Below are 7,021 nucleotides of genomic sequence, written 5' to 3'. Positions count from 1 at the left end.
ACTCGCTTGAGCCCAGGAGTTGGAGGTTGCTGTGAGCTGTAATGCCACGGCACTCTACCCAGGGGGACAGCTTGAGGCTCTGTCTCAAAAAAAAAAAAAACAACAATGACAACTGAAATAACAACAAAAAAGTAGCCGGGTGTTGTGCTAGGCGCCTGTCATCCCATCTACTTGGGAGGCTGAGGCAAGAGAATTGCTTAAACCCAAGAGTTTGCAGTTGCTGTGACCTGTGACGCCATGGCACTCTACCAATGGTGGTGTAGTGAGACTCTGTCTAAAAAACAAATAACATATGTCCACAGATTCATTGATTCCTCTCCTGCAAGTATTGACTTCTAATGAATAGAATATAGCAGAAGTGGCATTTTATTATTCTGAAATTTTAGATATTATGGTTTAGCTAACACCAATCCCCTGACAACATGGTTTGAATATATTAAGTGAAATTGCATAAACTACTATCTTTCTGCTAGTTCCCCAGCCCACAATTCACTTCAGAAATAACAGATATACATCATGAACAGTGACTAATCATGTCACTTCTTTCCAAAGCCTGTGAGCAAATGGTCACTAAGCATTTGTGTTCAGTTCACACACAGAGCAAAGTGTGATAAACACAACTTGCCTCCTAGTGATAAACTCACATGGCATTTTCAAAAAATGGATATTCAAAAGAGAAAATTGATAAAATTAAAAGTACAGGCTGGGCCCGGTGGCTCATGGCTATAATCCTAGCACTCTGAGAGGCTGAGGTAGGTGGATTGCCCTGAGGTCACAGGTTCGAGACCTGTCTAAGCCAGAGTGAGACCCCCATCTCTAAAAAAATAGCCTGGCATTGTGGCGGGTGCCTGCAGTCCCAGCTACTCAAGAGGCTGAGGCAAGAGTACTGCTTGAGCCCAAGAGTTGGAGGTTGCTGTGAGCTATGATGCCACTGCACTCTACCAAGTGTGAAAAAGTGAGACTCTGTCTCAAAAAATAAGCAAATAAATAAATGGGCAGCAAAGAGATGAAAACCAAAATACTGAAAGTGAAATACAAATAAAACGCAAATGGGGTTATTGAAGAAATATTCGACTGTGGGAAGGCTGACATTGCTGCCATTCCAGAGACTCTTCATGTACAAGCCAGGGGAACATAATGAAGATGAGTTTACCAAATAAATGAAGAAAGTGGTTGTGGTAAAAAGGACGAAGATGTTCCAGAGAAGGGATGCCAACAAAAACCTTCACATTGAAGGAACTTAGAGATACTTCACAACATTGAATCTCTAAAATTGGATAAAATGTTGGAAGCTGATCCAAACTTAGGAACATGACTTATTGTTAAAAAACAGAAAAGGTGTTCACTCCATACCAGGCAGCATACATCTTATTAAGAAGATAAACATTGTTCAAATGCCTCTTTTTTTTTTTTTTTGAGACGGAGTCTCACTTTGTTGCCCTCAGTAGAGTGCAAGTAGTGTCACAGCTCACAGCAACCTCAAACTCTTGGGCTTAAGTGATTCTCTTGCCTAGGCCTCCCAAGTAGCTGGGACTACAGGTGCTCACCACAATGCCCAGCTATTTTTTGGTTGTAGTTGTCATTATTGTTTGGCAGGCCCAGGCTAGATTCAAACCCCCCAGCTCCAGTGTATGTGACTAGCGCCCTAGCAGCTGTGCTACAGGCACCAAGCCTCGAATGCCTCTTGATAAGTTTTTTTCTTTGAAGACATCAAACAAGGCAGCACCTGTGGTTCAGTGGGTAAGGCACGACCCTCTATACCGAGGGTAGCTGGTTGGAACCTGGCCCCGGCCAAACTGCAACAAAAATAGCCTGGCATTATAATAGTCCCAGCTACTTGGGAGGGTGAGGCAAGAGAATTGCCTAAGCCCCAGAGTTTGAGGTTGCTGTGAGCTGTGATGCTACAGTGCTCTACTGAGGGCGACAAAGTGAGACTCTGTCTCTAAAAAAAAAAAATGAAGACATGTTTAAAATTAGTGCATAAAAATATTTATTTTGCTATTTTATTTCCTTATTCATTTATAACTTACAGTATAAGAGTATTTGATGTTTTCACAGAAATTTCAAAAACCACAAAAATATTGTAACTTTACACATTGATTATTAAGAGCATATGACGGCTCAGCGCCTGTGGCTCAGTGGCTAGGGAGCCAGCCGCTTACATGGGCCCGGGCCTGCCAAACAATAATGACAATTACAACCAAAAAATAGCCAGGCATTGTGGTGGGCACCTGTAGTCCCAGCTACGTGGGAGGCAAGAAAATTCTTAAGCCCAAGAGTTTAAGGTTGCTGTGAGCTGTGACACCACAGCACTCTACCAAGGGCGACATAATGAGACTCTGTCTCAAAAAAAAAAGAAAGAAAGAAAGGAAAAAAGAGCACAGGACACTGTCAGCTTGGAGCGTCAGTTGTTATGTTTCTGCTGTGCACAGTGAGGACTGTCTGTTTTATGTTGGGAGACTCTGTGTTCTGCTGAAATCCTTTGAAGAATGTTTCTTTTTTTGTTTGTTTTATCAGGTAATCAACCTGGTTAGCCTCAGATTGCAAATCTTGCCTCTCCTTCTATTGGCAGTAGAACCCAGTGTCAGTTTAAAGTGCTGCTGTGTGTTCTTGGGCTCCGCCTCTGGTGTGTGCACCTCTGGGCTGAGCACAGGCCTGTGTCAGTCAGTTCATGAACGGATTTAGAGAATTCCATTGTAGTTCTCTCCTCCCCAGGATTTCCCCCCATGACTCCCTGGCTCCTAGAAGTCCCCCTTTCCTAGTGCTCTGCCTTAGAAAGATAAGATTTTCTCTCTGATTATTACCTGCCCATATTGTCCCCTGGTTTGGCAAAGGAACTGTTCTCAGGCAGAAAACGAGAGAGAGAGAGAGAGAGAGAGAGAGAGAGAGAGAGTGAGAGAGACTGACTTTCTTCAGACCACAAGATTACGTCTTCCTGCTTTCCCTGGCTGGAAAAACAGGTTTTTTCTCAGGGGTACAGTTCACTGTGCCACTGCTTTGATCTCAGCAGGACTTCTCCCATGAATAGGGTCATCTTTAGGTCAGGAATGAGAGAGAAAAAAGATTAAAAATTTAAAAAAAACCCAAAACAAAAACAAAAAGCAGGGGTTACTGTGACATTCTCTAGCTTGCAGAGGCCCCATTTACCAGAAGTTTTAAAACAGTTCTAGACTGTTTTCTGACCAACAGCCTAGAAGAATTCCAGTTCTTCCACATACTTGTGAGAACTTGATAATAAGCAGTCTTTTAATTTTAGCCATTCTAATAGAAGTATAGTAGTATTTTAATGTGGCTTTTAAAAAAAATATGAGACATAATCCACATGCATTTTACCTATTGAAAGTGTACAATGCGGACGTCGCCTTTGGCTCAGTGACTAGGACACTGGCCCTATATAGGGAGCATGGTGGGTTCAGCCCTGGCCAAACTGCAACAAAAAAATAGCCGGGCGTTGTGGTAGGTGCTTGCAATCCCAGCTACTCAGGAGGCTGAGGCAAAAGAATCGCCTAAGCCCAAGAGCTGGAGGTTGCTGTAGCTGGGATGCCACAGCATTCTACCAAGGGTGACAAAGTGAAAAAAGAAAGAAAGTGTATAATGCAATGGTTTTTGGAATATTAATTGTTTAAATTGTGATAAAAGATAACACATTTCCATCTTTGAGTGTATAATTCAGTAGCTTTAATTACATTCACAATGTTGTGCACCCATCACCACTATATAGTTCCCTAATTTTCATCACCTCAAACAGAAATTCTGAACTAATTAAGTAATAGCAATAACTCCCCAGTCTACCTCCTTCTGGCCCCAAGTAATCTCTGATCTACTTTACACCCCTGTGAATTTGCATATTCTAGATAATTCATATAAGAGGAATTATCTAATATTTGCCTTTTTGTGTCTGGCTTATTTACTTAGCACAATGTTTTCCAACTTCATCCAGTACTTAATTATTTTATTTTATTTTATTCTTTTTGAGACTGAGTCTCAATATGTTGCCCTGGGTAGAGTGCTGTGGCATCACAGCTCACAGCAACCTCACACTGTTGGCCTTAAGTGATTCTTTTGCCTTAACCTCCCAAGTAGCTGGGTCAGAGGTGCCTGCCATGACACTTAGCTATTTTTTGGTTGCAGTTGTCATTGTTGTTTAGCAGGCCCAGGCCAGGCTCCAGCCTGCCAGCTCTGGTGTATGTGGCCAGCACTCTACTCACTAAGCTACAGGGGCCAAGCCAGAACTTCATTATTTTTTATGAATAATTAAAAAATAATTGTATGGTATGCCAAATTTTATTTATCCATTCATCTGTTGGATATTTGGGATGTTTTCACTTTTTGACTATTGTGAATAATGCTGTTATGACTATCAGTGTATCTGTTTGAATCTCTGCTTTGCATTCCTTTGGGTATATAGCTAGGAGTGCAATGATGGCTCACAGAGTAATTCTATTTTTAGTTTTTTGAGGAAATGAAAAACGGTTTCCCTCGTTGGTGACATCATATAATCCCATCGGAAATGCATTGTGTTCAAATTTCTCCACATCCTCCTCAATAGTTATTTTTCATTTTTTAAATTGTAATCTTTCCAATGTGTACAACTCACTGTGATTTTGAATTGCATTTCTCTAATGACTAAAGCTGTTGAGTATCTTTTGATACTTATTGGCTATTTGCCTGTCCTCTCTAGAGAAAGTCTATTCAAATCCTTTGAACACTTTTGAACTGGGTTGTTTTCTTTTCTTTTTTCTTTTCTCTTCTTTTCTTTTTTTGAGACAGAGTTTTACTTTGTCACCCTTGGTAGAGTGTTGTGGCATCATAGCTCACAGCAACCTCCAACTCTTGAGCTTAAGGGATTCTCTTGCCTCAGCCTCCCGAGTAGCTGGGACTATAGGCACCTACCATAAGACCCGGCTATTTATTTCAAAGTCGGGGTCTCGCTATTTCTCTGGCTGGTCTTGAACACGTGAGCTCAGGGCAATCCACCCGCCTCAGCCCCCCCACAGTGTTAGAATTGTTTTCTGTTGACATTTTGTTGAGTTTAAAAAGTTTTTTATATAGTCTGCATATTAATACATTATTAGATCTATGATTTGCAAGTATAGTTTTCCTATTCTTTGGGTTGTCTTACTCTCCTGATAGAGTTCTTTGATGCCCAGAAGTTCTAAATTTTGATGAAGTCCAAATTACCTATTGTTCTTTTCTTATTTGTGTTTTTGGTGTCATACTTAAGAAATCATTGACTAATGCAAGGTCTCAGATTTTCATCCGTGTTTTCTTCTAAGAGTTTTATAGTTTTAGTTCTTAAGTTTCAGTCTTGATCCATCTTAATTATTTTTCTACATGGTGTAAGGTAAGGGTCCAACTTGATTCTTTTGAGCATATGGATAGCCAGTTTACCCAATAAAATTTATTGAAAACACTGTCGCTTCTCCCCCTTCGAATGATCTTGTCACCCTTATTGAAAATCAACTGACACATATATCAATTTTATTTTAGTGTTCTCTATTCTGTTCCATTGATCCATATGTCCATTCCTAAGCAATTGCCACACTGTTTTTATTATTGCAACTTTGTAATAAGTTGTGAAATAGAGAAGTATAGCTCCTCCAAACTTGTTTTCTCTTTTTCAAGATTAAAATAGCTACTTGGGGTACCTTGAGATTCCATTTGAATTTAAGTATAAATTTTCCAATTCTATAAAAATCACCATAGACCTTTTGCCTCAGCACTCTACTGAGGGCAACAAACTGAGACTCTGTCTCTAAAAAAATAAAAAAATAAAAGAATGCTGGATTATAGGCATGAGCCACCAAGCCTGGCAGCCCCAGGGGTTTTGATCCATAGATCACTTTGGGTAGTACTGTCACCTTTTCTTCTTCTTTTTTTTTTTTGAGACAGAGTCTCACTATGTTGTCCTCGGTAGAGTGTCAGAGCATCACAGCTCTACAGCAACCTCAAACTCTTGGGCTTAAGCAAGTCTCTTGCCTCAGCCTCCAAAGTAGCTGGGACTATAGGTGCCTGCCACAACACCTAGCTAAGTACTGTTATCTTTTTTTTTTTATTTATTTCAGGCTCCTTTATTCCATGAATATTTATAGAACATCAACTATAGGCAAAACATTGACATAATCATTGAAGATAACATTGGGACAAATATATCAATTTTATGAGGAAACAAAAGCATTATCTACAAATCAATTATGAGATAAGTGTACTCATTTCCACCACTCCCAGTAAAGTTGAAGATCCTACCTAGTGCAATTATGATAACTTAAAAATCCCAATGGTTTGTAAAAAAAATACAAATTTGGTAATTTTGCAGTTACCAAGTTACTTGCAAGTTACCGAAAACAATAGAAATATTCAGCAATGTAGCTAACTTCAAAATAAATATACAATATCAAAATTATATTCCTATATAAAAAAGAATTACAAAATAATATTAGAAAAAGAAGGATAGCATTATATCAGCAACCAAAATAGAAAGTACCTATCAATATAGCTTTAACAAGAGCTGTGCAATTTTTTTGAATACATAATCATTTACTACTTGTTTGTTACAGAATACATAAAACAAAATACAAATAGCAAACAATTTTTTTTCCTTATTATGTTTTTACCAAAGTCTCAAAAAATAGATGACTAATATATATAAATAAAAGTAAAAGATAATTTCTAAAAAAAAAAAAAGCAGATCACTCCAAATCTTATAGACAGTAGAAATAGAAATACTTCAAAATCATTCAACTTAGTCTGGATATCCCTGATAGTAAAATTAGAAAAAATATATTATTATAAAGGGGAAATTACAGACATATTTCACTGATGAATAAGGATGAAACATGATAAACAACATATTAACATGTTGAATTAAAAATTAATGTTTAAGTAATATACATTGATCAAAATTAAATCCAGTTTGTGTGAGAATTAGTCACTGATTTTTTTCTGCCCAACCCCCACCCTCCTTCTCTGTCTGATCTCCCCTTCCCCCCTGCCCCATCATGTCATTAAATTTTTTTTTTTT

Source organism: Otolemur garnettii, unplaced genomic scaffold, assembly GCF_000181295.1.
Source record: "Otolemur garnettii isolate 467f Iridium unplaced genomic scaffold, OtoGar3 scaffold00088, whole genome shotgun sequence".
Classification (NCBI taxonomy): domain Eukaryota; kingdom Metazoa; phylum Chordata; class Mammalia; order Primates; family Galagidae; genus Otolemur; species Otolemur garnettii.
Note: the sequence above shows the minus strand (reverse complement) of the source record.